The sequence below is a fragment of the Muntiacus reevesi genome, chromosome 17, assembly GCF_963930625.1.
Source record: "Muntiacus reevesi chromosome 17, mMunRee1.1, whole genome shotgun sequence".
Lineage (NCBI taxonomy): Eukaryota > Metazoa > Chordata > Mammalia > Artiodactyla > Cervidae > Muntiacus > Muntiacus reevesi.
Genome location: NC_089265.1, coordinates 49,095,551 through 49,115,619, shown reverse-complemented (window position 1 = coordinate 49,115,619; position 20,069 = coordinate 49,095,551). Strand labels below are relative to the sequence as shown.

Below are 20,069 nucleotides of genomic sequence, written 5' to 3'. Positions count from 1 at the left end.
CAGCCAGTCTGGACAGGCCCTCACAGGTCATCCCGGCAACCTCTACTGCTGTTAAGTTATAGGTGGCATCCTTTGGATCCACCACACCAGAGTCAAGAAGGCAGGGACTTCCTGTGATGACACCTGGAAGGCAGTTCGGGACCCCACAAACCTCAAGGTCTGGTTCCAAAGACAACAGCCCTCACCCACGAAGGACGCTGAGCCCTGCTCTAGTCACTCCGGAAGCTGACTAGTCAACGCACGGCAGAAGCTTGAGGATTCTTCAGCCTTGTTCCAGCCACACTGCGGCAGCTGACTGGCCAATGCATGGCGGAAGCTTGAGGATCCAGCTATCGAAATATCAGTGGATTTTCATTGTCAACCCTGGCCTCTATCCCTGATCAGCATTATTGCTGCTCTTCATTACAGGACCAACTAGACTACCTGGCTGAGGTGGTTTTACAGAATAGGAGAGGGCTAGACCTACTGATAGCTGAAAAGAAAGGACTCTGTCTGCCTCTTCTTGAATGAAAAATGTTTTTATGTAAACCAATCAGAAATAGTCAGGGACATGGCCCAACAGCTAAGGGAACAAATCATAAAAAGGAGAGAGAAACTAGCTCATTCCTGGGGTAACTGGAACAGTATCTGGAGCTGGCATCGTGGCTTCTCCCTTTAACAGGTCCTTTCTTCACGCTCTTTGTGGCACTCTTGTTTGGCCCCTGTATTCTCAATGCAATTACCCAGTTCATGATCTCTTGGATTAAATCCATAAAGTTACAAATGCTAATAGCTCAATATAGCCCCCTAAACGGTGGGGAGCTCTGAATGTCCTACCAAAACATGAGATGATGCTTTCTACAATGCGTAATAGGAGCATCAAGAAAGGGGAATGAAGAGGAAAAGTTAAAATTTTACATAACCTCCTGCTCCTTTTGCCTCTGTAACTCAGCTTGCTCCTTGCAAAGTCTGGATCACGTAGGTCTCAGAAAGTGGGGACTCACAATACTAGGAACTGGAGCTTACTTCACTCAACCTTGTCCTGCTCTTTGCAATCGTCCAGCCCCTGAAGACCCACAAACCTGCTTAATCATGCCTGTCCACGTACAAAAACTCTGTTCAGGGCTCAGAGCTTGGAGTGTTAACTCCTCTGGGCCTGCTGGCATAATAATCCTGAGTTTTCCAACTCTCCAAGTGGGGTGCCTGGTTTCTTGAGTACTGGTTTCTGCAAGGGGCACAGAAAGGCTTTGTCTTTGGGAGGGCCCTACAGGGCCCTGCTTCGTTTCATGGATACTCAAAGGCACTCATTTTGATTTGTGCATGTGTGTGAAAATCTTGGCTTTTTGTTTTTTGTTTGGCCAGGCTGGGCAGTGTGCCCCATCTTAGTTCCCCCACTGGGTCTAGAACCTGTGCCCTCTGCAACCAGAACTTGGAATCTTAACAATCTTAACCAGATGAGATCAGGGTGCTCCATCTATATGGATGGATTAGGGATGTCCTAATTAGAGGCATGTCCTATGCTTACACCAAAAGGACACGTAAGCCTGGCAAGTCAAGTAGCCTGGGATGGTGCCCAGGGCGCATTCCCGAGTCCAGCTGCTGATTCCACAAAATTCATGATTCCTTGACTCCAACACATTTGTCAGCTGAATGTAACAGTCAGCTGACTCCTGCTGGAATGTCTGATTCCCTGTGCCTCAAGACAAAGTTTCCTAGGAGGGGCAATCAGAGCCCCAAAACAGGACACAGCTAACCTGACCCTGGCTTTTCAACCTTCACCTGCCTGAAGAACTGCAGACCTCCACCAATCTCTGCTTGCCAGAACTACCCAAACTGGCTTGTGTGGGTTCATGGACAACAGTTCATGGACAACTGACAGTGGTTAGTGGATAAAAGGATGGACAGCCACAGGACTGAAAGCATTTACTTGTCCCAGAGCAAAGAACTGATGACAAGATTTCTGGAAATTCCATGGCTTTGTGTGTTTGTATCTTAAGTGTTCAAACTGGCTTGTTGAAAGGAAGTTTATATACACATTTCAAGAGAAACAAGACAGTATTCAATACTTTCCAGAGTGTGAATATTTATTTTTACTCTTATAACAATTTCATTTTCCACTGAATGAACTACAGGAGCATGGGGAAGAGGCAGTTTTAGATTAAAGTTTACAAAGAAGCAAGTTTTCAGGTTACTGTGGGGCAGGAGGTGGGAGAGACAACAGTTTGGCTCAAAGTTTTTAATGATAAGCTTGCAAAATTTTTACTACAGACAACTAAGAGTAAAAGCTTTGAGTTAAGTACATTCAATAGATGCATATTTCTTTCAAAATTACAAGTACTACTGTACATATGTATCTTTAAATGATGTGCGTTACAAAATAAAAAGATGAAACAGGAAATAAAACCTATTAGCTTAATTCAGTTCAGTTCAGCTTAATTACTTAAGGCAAAAAACTTCTTGCTCACTACAAATTTGTAACTAATATTTTTAATGAAAGCAATAAATTAAGTATGCCTCATTATCTTTGAAAACCCCAGTTAATTACTTTGCCATCAAATGCTTGAATGACTGCTTCCAAGCTCAGTGTCCTGAAACATTTTGCTTTAATGGCCATCGAGGGTGACAAGGACAGATATACTAGAAAAACAGAACTCTTAGCTCTCCTTCCTAAATCTTGATAACTTCTCTATCCACCAGTTATACAAAGCTCCCTGATGAGATTCAACTGGTAAGTTTCAATCAATTGCTCATGCAAATGAGTCAGGTGTGACATTTTTTTAAATTCAACAAATAGACTCAAAACTTACTGACACTGTTCACCTAAAACACTTTAACAGGTAGACAATGTTGCTTCCAAGCTTTTTCTTTGTGGATGGGGAGAGTTTTGGTTTTTTAAAAACTTTTTATTCTATATTATAGCCAATTAACAACTCTGTGATAGTGTCAGGTGGATGGCAAAGGGACTCGGTCACACATATACATGTGTCCACTTTCCTCCAAAGTTTCCATGACTCATAAATCTAGCGTATTTCTTGGCAACATGTTCCCATTCGCTGCAAACATTTCCAAATGCCTCTGTAGCATAAATTACTTTTGAAACATGGTCCCTCTCCCTCTCCTTGTGTGAACTTCACATTTATCTTGGGTTGTTCCTGCTCTCAAAGTAACAACTTCTGATGCCTGAGGGGGGAGAGGGGTGTGTGTGTGTGTGTGTGTGTGTCCTGTTGAGGGGGGAGGGGTGTGTGTGTGTGTGTGTGTGTGTGTCCTGTTGTTCCTGCTCTCAAAGTAACAACTTCTGATGCGTGGGAGGGGGGGAGGTGTGTGTGTGTGTCCTGTGTCTTGCTCTCAAAGTAACAACAACTACTGATGAGTGAGGGGGGAGGGGTGTGTGTGTGTGTGTGTGTGTGTGTGTGTGTGTGTGTGTGTGCGCGCGTGCAGGCGCTCAGTCACATCCTCCTCTGTGACTCTATGGACTGCAAACCACTAGGCTCCTCTGTCCATGGGATTCTCCAGGCAGGAGTACTGGAGTGGGTTGCCATTTCCTGGTCCAGGGGATCTTTTCGACCTGGGGATGGAGTCTCCTGTGGCTCCTGCATCGCAGGCAGGTTCTTTACCACTGAGTCACCTGGGAGGACAACCCCAACCACAGACAGGCACAGCACAGCTGGGAAGCGGCAATGTGGAAACCTCGTCTTTTGCTAAAGAAAAATGCAGACACCGGGAAACTCAACTACTCTTAGATGTCTGCCTGCAAGAGAACCAGGGAGGATAAGTGGTGGTCACACCCCCTGCCCAGAGCATTACAATGGATAATAAAGCATCTGCCATCTGAAGCTGCGATGCTTTTTGGACACATATCCAAGAAGGTGACTGCTCAACTTCAGCCCCCTGGCTGAAGGGAGACGGATGGGAGAGAGTGAATCTCAGGATACCTGTAACCCACTCACAGGTAAGTCTCCATTCACTGTTTGAGAGGTGCCATGATTTAAAAGCCTTTGTGTTTATAAAACCTCATAACTTTATGATATGGTCACTGGCAAATTGCAACACTTCCCAATACGCCGAGGGATCAGGTGAGGATTCCTCACCTCTTCCTCCTGAGAAAATCACACTCCCCAAACAAGATACCAAATCTAGAAGGCACCACTGACAACAGACTTGACGTAATACAGCTTGACTTCTTTCTTAAATGTTTGCAAATTTATAAATAGAAGGTTTCATACGTTCCTTCAACAGCCCATAGAACTGCCATTTGCCTCCTTCTTTGGACGCTAACCTATTTCATTCACAAGGGTCTGAACCTAATTGTTCATATACAACAGGCAAATTCCAGGCAACGGGCTGGAGCTCAACGGGGCAAATGGCTTTAACTGGTCTGGTATCCCAGTGAGCGGCTCTCAGCCTTGGCTGCACACACATTAGAACCACTGGGAGCTTTCAAAGACTACCAATTCCCTTACCCGAGAGACTCGATGGAATCAGTCAGGAGTGTGACCTGAGTGCCAGGAATTCTGAAAGCTGCCAGGGGTTCCTATTGTACACTCAACACCAAGAACCTGGATGTGTACCCGCAAACTGGCAAAGGAGCTAGGGAACACCCTCCCCCGCCCCCGTGCAGGGGCCTTGATGTTCATCAAAAGCAAGCTCTCACGTGATGCCTTCAGTCATCAACTACAAGGCCAAAGGTGATTTCAAGAAAAGACAGTGAGAGGCTATCTCAGGTGTATGGGGCTGAGCTGTTTTTACAACACTTCTGAAACCAAATGTGGGGTTTTTTTTCCTCCAGACACCAGCCAATTCTGACACCAACTGGGTACCCAAATATTCATTTCAGTTCTGTCATAAACTAGCTGAAGTTAGCCCAGATCCCACATATTAAGGGCTTAGTCCCACAAGAATGCCCCCTGCAGGCATCAGCTGCAAATGGGGTGCCCAGGGAGATTACAAATTTGGTGGTTCTCTGAATTCAGGGCTTCTCATGAATTCCGGAAGGTATGAAAATTTGCTTGCACAGCTAAGATTCCAGAAAACATTCTACTTGCTACTACAGTTTATTAGAAAGAATACGACTTAGGAGCAGTCAAATGGAAGAGATACAGAGGGTAAGGTATGGGGGAGGGTCGGCAAGCTTCCTGGCTTCTTCTCTGGACGGGCTGCCTCTATTAGTATCTTGATGTGCCTATCAACCCAGAAGGTCTCCCAACAGCTTCTTCCAGTGTCTGTGTAACTCAATCCCTAGCACCCTTTCCCTTCCCAGAGGTCAGCCCATAGGGCTGAAAAGTCCCAACCTTCTAATTACTTGGTCTTTCTGGTGACCCTTGATGATACTGTGGAAGTGACAAATAGATTCAAGGAACTAGATCTGATAAACAGAGTGCCTGAGGAACTATGGTCTGAGGTTCATGACATTGTACAGGAGGCAGTAATCAAGACCATCCCCAAGAAAGAAAAATGCAAAAAGGCAAAATGGTTGTCTGAGGAAGCTTTACAAACAGCTGAGAAAATAAGTGAAAGGCAAAGGAGAAAAAGAAAGGTCTACCCATTTGAATGCAGAGCTTCAAAGAATAGCAAGGAGAGATAAGAAAGCCTTCCTCAGTGATCAAAGGAAGAAACAGAGGAAAACAATAGAATGGGAAAGACTAGAGATGTCTTCAAGAAAATTAGAGATACCAAGGGAACATTTCATGCAAAGATGGGCTCAATAAAGGTCAGAAATAGTATGGACCTAACAGAAGCAGAAGATATTAAGTGGCAAGAATATACAGAAGAACTATACAAAAAAGATCTTCATGACCCAGAATACTACGATGGTGTGATCACTCACCTAGAGCCAGACATCCTGGAACGTGAAGTCAAGTGGGCCTTAGAAAGCATCACTATGAACAAAGCTAGTGGATGTGATGGAATTCCAGTTGAGCTACTTCAAATCCTGAAAGATGATGCTGTGAGAGTGCTACATTCATTATGCCAGCAAATTTGGAAAACTCAGCAGGGGCCAGAGGACTGGAAAAGGTCAGTTTTCATTCCAATCCCAAAGAAAGGCAATGCCAAAGAATGTTCAAACTACCACAAAATTGCACTCATGTCACATGCTAGCAAAGTAATGCTCAAAATTCTCCAAGCCAGGCTTCAACAGTACGTGAACCAGCAACTTCCAGATGTTCCAGCTGGATTTAGAAAAGGCAGAAGAAACAGAGATCAAGTTGCCAACATCTGCTGGATCACAGAAAAAGCAAGAGAATTCCAGAAAAACATCTACTTCTGCTTTATTGATTACACTAAAGCCTTTGACTGTGTGGATCACAATAAACTGTGGAAAATTCTGAAAGAGATGGAAATACCAGACCACCTTACCTGCCTCCTGCAAAACCTGTATGCAGGTCAAGAAGCAACAGTTAGAACCAGACATGGCACAATGGACTGGTTCCAAATAGGAAAAGGAGTATGTCAAGGCTGTATATTGTCACCTTGCTTATTTAACTTATATGCAGAGTACATCATGCTAAATGCCAGGCTGGATGAAGCACAAGCTGGAATCAAGATTGCCAGGAGAAATTTATCAATAACCTCAGATATGCAGATGATACCACACTTATGGCAGAAAGTGAAGAAGAACTAAAGAGCCTCTTGAAGAAGGTGAGAGAGGAGTAAAAAAGCTGGCTTAAAACTCGACATTCAAAAAACTAAGATCATGGCATCCATTCCCATCACTTCATGGCAAACAGATGGGGAAACAATGGAAACAGTGGCAGACTTTATTTTGGGGGACTCCAAAATCACTGCAGATGGTGACCGCAGCCATGAAATTAAGACACTTGTTCCTTGGAAGAAAAACTATGACCAACCTAGACAGCATATTAAAAAGAGACATTACTTTGCCAACAAAGGTCCATTTAGTCAAAGTTACAGGTTTTCCAGTAGTCCTGTATGGATGTGAGAGTTGGACTATAAAGAAAGCTGAGCACTATAAAGAAAGAAGTGATGCTTTTGAACTGTAGTGTTGGAGAAGACTCTTGAGAGTTCCATGGACTGCAAGGAGATCCCAACAGTTCATCCAAAAGGAAATCAGTCCTGAATATTCATTGAAAGGATTGATGCTGAAGCTGAAATTCCAATACTTTGGTCACATGATGCAAAGAACGGACTCGGTGGAAAAGACCCTGATGCTGGGAAAGATTGAAGGCAGAAGAGGATGACAGAGGGTGAGATGGTTGGATGGCATCACTGACTCAATGGACATGAGCAAGCTCTGGAAATTGGTGATGGACAGGGAAACCTGGCATGCTGCAGCCCATGGGGTCACAAAGAGTTGGACATAACTGAGCAACTGAACTGATTCTGGTGACCAGTCCCATCCTGAGGCTACCTAGGATCCTTTCCCACCCTCACCTAAGGCATACATTAGCATAAAATCAGGAGTGGAAAGGTGCCCCACTGTGAATAACAAAAGATGTTTTTTATCATCCCCATCTCTCTGGACATGCCAAGGGTTCTAGAAGCTGTATCAGGAACCAGAGACAAACACCAAATATATATTTTTTATTATATCACAAGGGCCAACACTAATGCCAATCAACATCATTCCTAATACTTCCCAGGAAGCCTACCACAATGTCTGGTACTAGAAAATGCTCAATAAATACTGTGTTGATGAAATATCTGACTTTATACACGAACACACCCACCTTGGCAAATGGTTTTGCCACCTCCTTCAGGGAAAAAGTCCTCACAATTTTGGTCCCCAAATCTGAGACTACTTCATCCATCTTCTCCCTCCCACTTTCTATCAAAGCCCAGTTTCCCCACCTGTGTTCTCAAAACCAGTGTTTACGTTCTCTGAAGTCTGGCCCTAGCATTTGTTTCTCACTCGCATATCTTTAGCCTCTCCCTCTGTACCAGAAACTTTCCATCAGCGATAGAATATGTTCAAGTCTCTTCAATCTCAGTTTGAAAAAACAAACAAAGGCAGACCACAGACGCCCCCCCCCCCCCAATTCCTGCCTACCTTGTAGGTGTACCTGGCTTCTCAGTCTTAACCAGCTTCTCCTCTTCCTCCGAGTACAATGATCAAACTCTCCAAAGCCAGCCCCCTCCCCATCTCATTCTATACCCCTCTTTGGGTGATCTTTTTAAAGCATCTCTTCCTCTTAGGAACTGAGCTAGGGGTGTTCTGGAGATCTTTTTCATATGGTGTGTGCCGTGTTTACTCGCTCAGTCGTGTCTGACTCTTTGCGACCCCGTGGACTGTAGCCCAGCAGGTTCCTCTGTCCACGGGATTCTCCAGGCAAGAATACTTGAGTGGGCTGCCATGCCCTCCACCAGGGGATCTTCTCAACCGAGGGATCAAACCCAGGTCTCCCGCATTGCAGGCAGATTCTTTACCGTCTGAGCCACCAGGGATATGCAAGGACTATTTATTTGCAATGGCCCAGAAATATGTATTTCTATCCCAGATCTCTTTCAGGAGGTCCCTCTGCCTACTCCCTGACTCCACCTGGAATGCCTCAAAAGCAAACAGACTCAAGCAGAATTACCTTCCCTCCCCCACCTGTGCCAAACCCACTCCTCCCCTAGTCCCCTTCAACTGAAAATGGTTTCACCATCCTATTCCACTCAGGTATTTATGCCAAACTTTTAAATCATCTTTGATAGCTTCTCTCCAACAACTATACCCGAACAGTAACTACCTTCTTACTGATTTTTAACTACAAACCCAGTATCTCTCTCACGCTCTCCATCCGTCCCCCATCTACTCCCCTCTCTACACCTGGGTGACTGCAAAAGCCTTTGCACTCTCGGGCCACACCCCATTCTCCGCCTCCCCAACGTGTGGACAGGCTGTGTCCACACAAAGTGAGTGGCTCAGGGGACTGCCTCTGGCCTGACCTAGTGGGACAAGCAGTACATCTTTTCTAGTTGGTCCACCCAGAAGGGAGTCTTTTTCTGGTTTGCACAGACACCATGTATGCCAATAGGGCCTCACAGCAGTGAGGATGATCATTTTTAAAATCCAAACCTAATCATCTTATCTCTCATTTAAAAGTTTTCAATGAGTTCCCACTACCTTTTCATTAAAAGCACAAAGTCCAAAAGATGACCCAAGAGGTCTCATCCCAAGCTACATTCCTTCTTTGGTATCAACCATTTCAACCTGGAACACTAAACCCTAATTCACCTGACTTCTACTCATTTTTAAGGCCTCATTTTAAGTACCTCTTTTCAGCAAGACCTATCTGAGAAATCCGCTCCCTTAATCTGGGTTAGGTCTCCAGGTGAAACGGCCTCCAGACACTTGTGTTTTTCTGAAGTACCACTTATGACTGTAATTGCCTATGTGACTATGTGTTTGTCTGTCCCCCTGTCCTTGAGACACTAGACTAAATGGTTTGTAAAGGTAGAGAATTTCTATCCCATTCACAGCTGTAGGCCAGAGCTGACAATGCCTAGAAACAGGTGCTCAGTAAATAGTGGTCAATGAGTAAACAGGTCTTTCAAGTTCACAGGACCCTCCCAAACAATCCAGCTCCTTCTTTAGCAAAAGAAAAATTCATCACGGGAGGAAGTTCTTAGTAAATTTACTGCACTGATTATAAAGTATACGTAGACTCCTGATTGGAAATAGTAGTACAATCAATGAATCAGAAATTCCGGGTGCTTAATGGTTCTGGATTTGTATTTGTGATTATAATCCTCTTTTAAGCTTCCAAGACCAGTTTCCCGTGTGCAGTCACACAGGACCTATGCTCTGCTTAATGCTCAGTTGTCTGTTACCATCTTAAAATTTATGTTTAAAGAAGGGGCCCCACAAGCTCTGTAGCAGCCTAAAGTCTTACAAATTAGTCTGATTTCTGCAAGGGGCCCAATGAATAGCCAGTCCCTAGCTAAGGATGCATCTTTTATAACCAAGACAATGTTTTTAACCTCCCTAAGGTCTATATTATACTTGAAGGATTATACATGAGGATTATAGTTGCAGGACATTATTTTCTTCTGGTAAGTAAAATCATATATTACTTAATAATTCTCTTCTGTAAAATTAGTATTTCTCAGACTACAGAAACACAGTTTTCCTAGTTATTGATGTTAGGCAAAAAAAATTTAATTACTTTTAAGACTAAATTCTACTCTAAACATAATTTACACCAAGTCTCATTATTAAATTTTTGCTTAGAATTTTGTATGATGTTCTCATGTGAGACTGTTGATTTTTTTCAAATCAACAACCATGGTCCATTGATACTTCATCAGCTTAAAAAACAATTGAACGACATCAAGCAATTAAAATAAGAAAAATGAAAACTGCTGTAGGATTCCCTTTTAGCTTCCACATTTTAAACTTTAGAAATTTGACAGCCACATCAAACACTTAAAATTTCCTTGGAGACAAAGTCTGGCAAGATATATATGGCCGTTCAGAAAGAACACTGACTCAGTCATCTTTATTATAAAAATATTTAAAGTGTTAGATAGCTTCTCTAGTCATTAGAAGTTTAAAGTTCATTATGTTCAGTATACAGTTTAGTTAATAAATGTCTAAAGCATTTTAAATTTTTTTTTTTTTTTTCAACTAGGTAACTATGCTCCCCAGGGGACATCTAACAATGTCTGGAGACATTTTTGGTTGCTATAACTAGATGGAAGGGACCAGTGGCATCCAGTGGGTTGAGCCAGGAACATTGATACACAGCTTACAATACACAGGACAATCCCAACAGGAAATTATCTGGCCCCAAATGTCAGAAGTGCCAGTGAAGGAACTCTAGTCTAAGCATACATGTATTTGCCACATACAGGCAACAAGGACATATGACAACCTTACACCATGTCTCCTGTGTCAAAGCCAGTGTGGTTAAAAATACAGACAGACCCCAGGAGAAACACCAGATTTATAAGAACAGTCATTTGGGAACTCCCTTTTAAGACAGGGAGTAAGGCAGCTGACAGCTTGAATTAGAACTATAAATAAACTAACACAATTCCGTGGTTGGCCCATAAAAAGACTACTTTTGGCAGTGCAGGTGACCTAATCTACACATCATAGAAAACAGAAATTGAGACTGAGATCATTTGCAATAGTGTTAATTTGTTTCCTGCCACCTCATTCCAGAAAAATTTACAACATATATATCATAGGTCAGAAGTTTTCATTCACTTGAGAATGTGATCACCAGGTGTAGCAGTTTATAAGAGATTTGAAAACACGATGAATAAACCAAATTTGATTTCTTGTGTTTTAAGAAAGAAAAAAAGCCAATATTTAAAATCATTGTTTACTTTTTTTTTTTAATAAAGTTTGTTCATTTATTGGGTAGGGAAGCTCTGGTCACACCGGGCTAGAATTCCTGTATAATTAGAGGGAGAGAATGGCCGCTACCTGCCCAGGTGTTGGCAGGTCCTCTGCAGGTCACCTGGAACCAATTACAGTCCATTTAGCTCCCCCCATACATTACCTATTTAGTTCCTGTAGATCTGTAGTGTATTTTTTTTTTTCTGGCCAAACCAAGCAACATGTGGTGATCTTTGCTTCCACACCAGGGATTGAACCGGTGGCCCCTGCAATGGAAGCTCACCGTCATAACCACCGGGCCACCAGGGTAATCCCTAAATTTCATTTTGTATATAGTCAATCCTGCTTGTGCTCAGTCACTAACTCATGTCTGATTCGACAATGTGGGCTGCAGCCCACCAGGAGATAGTTCATAGTTCTCAAGAAAAACAGTTCTTTAGGGTTAAGCAACAGAATTGCAGATGGAAAAGAACTAGAGGACTCCTCCGGTGGTCCAGTGGCTAGGAATCCGCCTGCTAGTGCAGGGGACACGGGTTGGCCTCCTGGTGCAGGAAGGTGCCACGTGCTGCAACCACTGAAGCAAACGCTCCTCAGCGAGAACCCACCGAAATGAGAGGCCCGCACACTGCAACCAAAGAGAAGCCTGCCGGCGCCAACGAGAGGAAGTCCCTGCAGCAACGAAGACCCAACATGACCAAAGAGTAATAAACAAGCAGTACCTAGTGACTGGAAGCTGTCCTATAATTAATCGAGGATGAACTATATTTAATGAAGAATGAAATCCAGTACATGTTTAGGGCCAAGGCTGAGAAGTTACTTTCCAACGTCAGGCTGAAGGAAAGGCAGAGGACCTAACTGGAACCTTCCAACCCTCACCATGAGATGGAAGGGAAGAAAAAAAAAAAGCAACTTCTTTTATCTACCAATAAAACTCTGTAAAAGTAAATTCATCGTGTGTTACCTTATTTTTTAAACATGGAACAGTTAGCCATTTCTGAGAACTCCAAAGTTTCCCTGAAGGGCCATCTTGAAGGCCGGCTAAAAATCCGTGAAGGCTTAATGATTAAGCCACACCAGAAAGCCATTTTCCTTAATCCGGGGCAGTGGGATTGGAACTGCCTGGGCTCCTAGCAGGTAATTTACACTGATCTTTAAAAACCATTCAGCCCTCTTCCTCCTCCCCTCTGTAAAACAAATCTGCCCTTCAGAACAGCTCTAAAACGGGGGTGGGGTGGGGTGGGGTGGATGCCCAGAGAAACTTACAAGTTAAGTGTCTGGCCGGATGCTCACCTGGCCCTCTCCAAATGCAGACTACGAAAAGCTGTGGTCTTGTTCTCATCTCCAGGCACCACACTTTCTCTGAACACTGTACATCCCCTCAATTTGCCTCTTGTCTTACTACTTGTAAAATGAAGCCTCTCTTCCCCCTAGAACGAAATACCAAAGCCAACGAGTGTGGAGGATGCCAGGTGACTACAAGACTCACCTCCAACCGGGCAGCCCGCAAGGCCCAGCCTGAATGCAAGGGCGACCTATCATCCACCGAGAAAGATGAGAAGTGTGTAGCAGGCTAGGATGCCTGTGTTTGGCTCGGCATCCAGGAACAGAGCTGCAAGGCAGAAGGGAAAAGAGCTGTGAGGGAGAGCTTCTTCCACCTTAAAAAGCTAATCAACAAAAACTGGAAACATCTGAATCAGAAATTGGGCGCTAATACACAAAACCAGAAAGAAACCTAGGAAGGGAATAGAATGCCTTCAAGAACAATCACCTGTTTCACTACAGAGCCAGCAGCGCGCGTTTTCTAGACGTGGCGTGAAGCGTGCAAACAGGAAGGTGGGGAGACGCGTGAGGGCTTCGGAGCCCCTGGAGCAGCGTCTCTTCTCCAGTGGTTAGCCCCTAGGGTGAGTCATTTAACATCCCGGCGCCGGCTTCTTTATCAGTAAAAGGAGGGTGGTAAATACCTCTCCGCAGCGCCACGTTCAGGATTAAACGAAGTTAAAGCCTCTGGCCCCCAAGGCACCACAGTGAGTAACTGTTCGCTCCCGGCCTCTTCACGCCCGCAGCCGCCAACTCCCGATTCCTAAGCTACTACTCGCTACGTGAACCAGGGGGAAAGACAGCAGAAATAAGTGCCTTCCAGGTGATACTGGGCACCAAAGTCCTAGCCCCAGGCTCCCCGAACCGGACGGAAGAGTTGGGTCGAGGCAGGGCGCTCTGCACCACCCCCGGTCCCGGACGCACAAGCTGGAAGTGGATTCCCACCGCGCATCCTCTTTCTCCCGCTCCGGCTCCGCGTCCTCTTTCCCGAAGGAGCTGACCCCACTCGCTGCAGCCGGGCCCTGGCTAAGTGGCCGCTTCCTCCTTCCCGCCTATCCTTCCCATTTCCTCCCCTGCAGCCAGGCAAACGAGCAGGAGACCTGGTGGGGCGTTGGTTACCTGCAGCGAGCGCCGGGCCCGGAAGACGCTGGAGGGTGCCGGGCAGCGCGGGTCGGCTCTCGCCCGGCGCTGCTCCGCGCTAGGCTGGCTGAGCTCGTGGCGCCGGAGGACCTCGCGGCGGGGCCTGGGGCCGCCCACCCTCGCGCCCGTGCGCCACGCCCCTGGGCCCGCCCCTAGGCCCCGCCCCTCTAGGCCCCGCCCAGCGCATCCCTGCCTCGCAGACCTCTGCTGCCCAGGGCCTTCTGGCCCAAGTCAGCGCGCCCTCTGGGCATTTCGTTGTCTGGTGGAAGTGCTGAACTGCGCGCTTCCTCTTTCTCTTTCCTTAGGTTGACTTGGGTTCTTAGTTGGGAGAACCGCTTAGGGACTGAGCCCTTGAGTGGGGTCTTCAGAATTTTATACCCCTTTCCTGGGAGGCAGGAACCGCGGGAAGCGCTGTCTTTTCTACTTTTAAAAATAGGCTTTATAACCAAAGGAAAAAAAAAATTCCGGAGGTCTTTATATTGTGTTAAAATTAAAAATGTGACCATTGGGTTTGTTTGTTTGTTTTCCATGATGAGAGATGCCTACAGGGCCCTGTGGGTCTCCTGAACACAAGGCCTTTCTGTGTCCCCCAGTTCTTTGATTATAGGAAACAGCCTCCATTCAGCCTCCATGACCTTCCCTGAGTTCCACTGGGCAGATTCAAGCCGTTGTTAAGACCAGGGAGAAACAATCAAGAGCAGCCCTGGGGAAAGGTCCCTTTTCCTCATCAACAAATATACACGCATTATCTTTGAACTGTTCCACAAATACTCAAACGTGGTATACTGCCCAGGAGCATGTAGACCCCAGAGCCTTTAGACCTGAAGGCTGATGATGCTGACTTATCTCACCACCAACCCATCCGAAAAATGCCTGTGAGCTGATCGCACTGTCTTTGAACAGGTAATACAAAACTTCTCACTATCCTCCCCAAGTTGGGACATACGATTTTGAGGGCAGTTAGCCCACTGTGTCCCCCTCTGCCTGGAAAAGTAATAAAACGATCCTTTTCTGCATCACCCAAAATTCTGTCTCCAAGATTCAATTAGGCAACAGTGTACAGAGAAGCTGAACTTTGGGCATCATGAGATTTACTTACTAAAAAATTTAGTATTTTTAAAAACTCATTACATTTGTGTGTGAGTGTGTGTGCACACGTGCCAAGTCGTGTCTGACTCTTTGCGACCCCATGGGTTGTAGAACACGAGGCTCCTCTATCCATGGGATTTTCTAGGCAAGAATACTGGGTTGGGTTGCCATGCCCTCCTCCAGGGGATCTTCCTGACCCAGGGATCGAACCCGCCTGTCTTATGTCTCCTGCTTTGGCAGGTGGGTTCTTTACCAAAAACTAAAGCTGTGGAACAATCCTCGGTGCTATGCAAAGTAGAAAACCCCCCTCCTGCCCTCACTGCAGGTAGCATTGTGTCAATTTTAAATGTCTGCACAATCTCCTTTGTAGCAAAAGGAATATTGTGTCTGGTTTTTATTCCATTGGTTTTTTTTAACTCCTGGAGTGCAGAAGAGGTTACTTATCTTCATATCACTTAGGTCATTCAACACATATGCATTGAAATAAATGAAGGAACTAACTGAATACAGTCAGTTCCCTACCCACGGGTTTCTGTGGGGGCTATGGGGTAAAGCTGAGGTGCTGTGAGTGGGTGGGTTTCCCTGTAACAGGAAGTTTGCCTAGTGTCCTTCATTCTAATCAAAGGGGGTCATTGCTGAGGGGAGACGCGTGAACACAAAGAGAAGGGCTGGGACCCACTGACTCGCTGAGGCTCACCGTCTTGGGCTTTGGACTTGATGGGGTTAGATGCCCTCGGGACAGGGGTGTTTGCATGATATGTCCACACAGCAGAAGATGACAGTGCCAGGTAAGTGGAACATAAATTAGCCGCTCGGCAGCACACACAGGTTTCAAGTCAACCCACCAGTCTCTTTTATGGAGACCTGGCCTTTTCTCTTCTAGATGTTGGAACATTCTGAGAGGACTGCTCTGGACTCTCCTGCCCCCCACCCCTGTGCCAGAGCATTGCTGGGCGAAGCAGCAACAAGCAGGCCAGCCATCCTGGCAATGGGGAGTCACTAGTGAGATATCCCTGGAGGGAGGTAGATCTTGCCTAGGGATATTCCTCCTCCTCCTCCTCCTCCTCCAATAATCTTGGAACATCTTGCTTTAATTTTATTTAGGACTCTTCTTAAAATGCATTATGTGCAAGACCTAGAACAAGGAAAGGGAGCTCCTTGTTCATGAACCTCTAAGCCATGGTTTATATTTTTATCATGGAAACAAAAGTCTGAACCCAAAATATCTTCTGCAGATAGACACAGCATATTGGTCAGAATTAGAGAAAAAGTAATTGCAATTTTTTTTCAATCTATTGCTAATCCAGATGACCTTTTTTACTAAAAGACAAAGTGATATTTTTAAATTCCTTAAGTCAAGCCATTGTGAAAGCAATTATACTAAAACCCTAATACTGCATTATGAAATTAAATTCATAAATTTTATTAATTCAGTGTTTGAAACTAAGCCTGTCACTTCTTTCCACTAGATTAAACATGTTTCCTCCATCCTCACTTGACCAGTTTTTTTCTTACTGTGCTTTCAGCAAGAATATTTTCAGTTTTTTGGGTTTAATTATCAATACTTAGTATTCCTATTTAGGGGAGCAGAATATGCCACCCCAAAATATGTGCCTTTGTCATAAGAGTCATTTTAAATTGGTTATTTTTAAGAAACTTCAAACACAAGAAAAGCTCTGAAACCAAGTTAAAGTTACTCTTGTGTGAAGATATTTTTATATAGAAGAGAATCATGTATGACGCCTTTGTAAGGGTGTCTCCCTGCACTAGAAACAGGTAGTGTGGAGGTGTTAGTTGCTCAGTCGTGCCCAGCTCGTTGCAACCCCATGAACTGGAGCCCAGCAGGTTCCTCTGTCCATGGGCTTCTCCAGGCCAGAATACTGGAGTGGGTTGTCATTCCCATCCCCAGGAGAACTTCCCACCCAGGGATGGAACCCAGGTCTCCCTCATTGCAGGAGGATTCTTTACCCTCTGAGCCACCAGGGCTACTACTAGGAAGCCCTACTAAGAAGAGCGGGAATGACAAACCTCTAGGAATTCTTATCAAAGCATCACAACACTCCTTTTGTTCACTGTGCTTTCTTTTTTTTTTTTTTTTTTTTTTGATGACTGTCCAAAGTGACTATACGCTACCCCATCCATTTTCTTTCATCTTTAGCTGAAGATGGTATTTAAGGTGAGGGCTTAAACCAGTTAGGAAAATTACTCAATTTTACCAGGCCTTTCCCAGTAAAGTGTAAGATACACAGCCAATTTTGAAGTCTTAATATGAAAAAAAAAAATTTTTTTTTTAGTATCTCATTTAAATGTATTTAAAAATATTAATTATAGGTTGAAATGACAGTATTTTGGATATATTGTTTATAAAAGTATTTAAACATTTTTAATTAAAAGAATGAAAGAGTGAATATAATTTGTTACTAGTGTTACTGAACCAAACTTGGGTCTACTCACCTATTTTGTAGCAAAATCAATCTACTGACACCAGTTTTGGTGAAGGAATGCACAGGATTTATTTGCAGGGTGCCAAGCAGGGAAAACTGGCAGCCCATGATCGAAAGACTCAGACTCCGTGATGGCCTTCAGGGGAGGGCTTTTAAAGAAACCACTTTGGGTGAGGGTTGCAGCTCATGGACTTTTTTCTGATTGGTCAGTGGTGCTGTTGATGATAAACATCAACATTCTGGCTCCCACCAGCCTGGGGTCTACTGTTTCTGGTCAGCTTATAGTCAGCATCCTGCACCTGGCTGGGTGGGGGTCTTAGGTTCTTGAGGACCACTCAAAGATACGTGTTAGATCGTTCTGTATATCCCTTGAGGGGAACGAGGACTTTGTTTTATTGTGGCAGGTTTCTTGCCTGCTTTCCCTCTGTTTCTGCATCCCCTCACTTTCCTAACTGATAACTGCTTGAGGCTGCTCTTTGGCATAAAGGACTAAAGCCTTTTTCTACAAGCAAGAAACAAGGAGCATGGAGGGGTTTTTGTACCTGGGAAGGTCCCACAGGGTGGTGGTCAGTTTCAATCCCCTCTTTTGCTTGACACTCTTCGATCTTGAGGGGAACAGGGGCATGACAGGAAAGAGAATAAAGTTTTGAATAGAGAGGTTAGTCATAAACTTGACAAGAGAACTCATTTTTAGGCGGCTTGGTTTCACTAGCATTACAGTTGCAACTTTGTATATATTTTTCCAAGCAATGCTAGTTCTGTTGCCTAACACAATTTGATTAGTTTGTTCAGTTATATTGTGAACATTGATGAACTGATCATCTGACTTAGTGCATAGTATTCTTTTGTTAGGAAAATTCATTTCAAGATCCAGACAATGAATTTATAAATTAACTTTTAGAATGTATCTTTTTTGTCAGTTGGATGTGGCATATATCCTATGGATATAATCCACTTATTCTTAATTATCACAATAACTTATAATCCATCAAAAATCTATACAACAAGTTCAGAAAGTATTTCTGGATCTCTTAGGGGTTACAGCAGTTACTTTTATAGAGAATTTAAGAATTTAAAAGAATTAAACATATAATGGAGGATTGAAAAAGCAGAAAGGGAAGCATGCAGTAACAAAAAGATGCTCATAACTGCGGGGAGCAGCTGCCACTGGTAGAACTGGAGAGAGAAGTGTGGGGTTATCAGAAACTAAGAGCTGGAACGTTATGTGGCAGCCTGGATGGGAGAGGAGTCTGGAGAAGAGTGGATACATGTGTATGCATGACTGAGTCCCTTTGCCATGCACCTGAAATGATCACAACACTGTTCATCGTCTAGAGTCCAACACAAAATAAAAAGTGAAACGAGGAGACACTAAGAGCTGGGAGAATGCCTCTGAGGAGCAGACACTCAGACCTCTGAGGCTGGGGAGGGGAGTATCCAGCTGGGCATGTTACTTCTGAAGGCAAGTGTTGAGGCTGGAAGAGAGGGTAGATTAAAAACTGGAAAACTGGAACCAACTGCTGCAGCCAGGTAAAAGAGCCACTGCTCGGCGACACTGGTGGGAATGATGACCTGAACTGTTTTTCCCCGCTGACCAAATATCAAGGAGCAAATCACTTCTCTCTCCACTAGCTCTCCACTCTGCTCGAGCACCCCCTATTGGCAAAACCTTACAGGAAAAGTCATCGGCTTTGTCACAACCACAGCATCACAGAAGACTACAGGAGAATGGGCTTGAGTCACAAGATAACACCTTAATAACCAGCATGAGGAGTAAACTCATAATTACAAGTTTCAACTATTCTAATGTTATAGATGCAGGGTAGGTAGGTAGGTTGGTAGGTTTAGTCACTCAGTCATGTCCAACTCTTGCGACCCCATGGACTGTAGCCCACCAGGCTGCTCTGTCCCTTGGATTTCCCAGGCAAGAGTACTAAAGTGGATTGCCATTTCCTTCTCCGGGGATCTTCCTGACCCAGGGATAGAACCCGAGTCTCCTGACTGAGCCACATCTTAATAACCAGCATGAGGAGTAAACTCCTAATTACAGATTTTAACTATTCTAATGTTATAGATGCAGGGAAGTGCTTATAAACAGAGCTGTTACAGTGATGACACTTCTGACACATTTATTTAAATATAATAAAACTGTGATTAAAAGCACAACTCAAATAAGGAGACAGTATTAAACTTAACTCAAACCCTGTGCTCTTGAAAGTCAGTGGAGGTTTAAAAACAAAAACAAACCATCATCCCCACACCCTTTTGTGTTCCAGGAAACAGTTTACTGCAAAGAACCACCACCTTTCCTCAAGTAACTCAGATAAAACTCACCCAGAACTCCCTCGATTACCTATGATAAGACCAGACACAGAATCCTCCAAATTCCCTTCTTTGTCTTGTAAATCAGTAGCTGAACTGTTTTTCCTGCTTACCTGTCTGGACAAAATGCCTGCCCACTTGACTTTATTTAGGCATTCTTCTCTCCCCAGTTTTTCTATCTTTCATTCACCCTCTGCCTAAGCTAACATTGAGAGGCAGGAAAAAACCCTAATTGCCCCTACCAAGAAGTCCTAATTCCTGGGAATTACCGGGAGGTCCAGGAGTTAGGATTCCATGCTTCCCCTGGAAGGGCATGGGTTACATCCCCAGCTGGGGAGCAAAGAGCCTGCATGCCACCTGATGGACATGGGGGGATGGAGGGGGAGCCCCTTCCTTTCCTGACCTCAAGGAAAACTTTTCCTAGTCAGTTGCCTGGTCAAGCCAGCTGTTCCTCTCACTCTTTCCTTCTAGCCTTGTTGACTCTCCCATGA

General features: G+C 44.5%; 1 protein-coding gene across 2 annotated transcripts in view; it reads right to left on the bottom strand.

The window, feature by feature from the left end:
- GCNT1 (glucosaminyl (N-acetyl) transferase 1) overlaps positions 1-13,824 on the bottom strand; it is a 50,696-nt gene extending 36,872 nt beyond the window's left edge. For both annotated transcript variants that reach the window (XM_065908129.1, XM_065908128.1), the window contains exons 1-2: positions 13,703-13,824; positions 12,753-12,875 (exon numbers count right to left, since the gene is read on the bottom strand). The gene's annotated coding sequence lies outside the window, so the exon portion shown is untranslated. The remainder of the gene's footprint in view (positions 1-12,752; positions 12,876-13,702) is intronic.
- Positions 13,825-20,069: the final 6,245 nt, after the last annotated feature.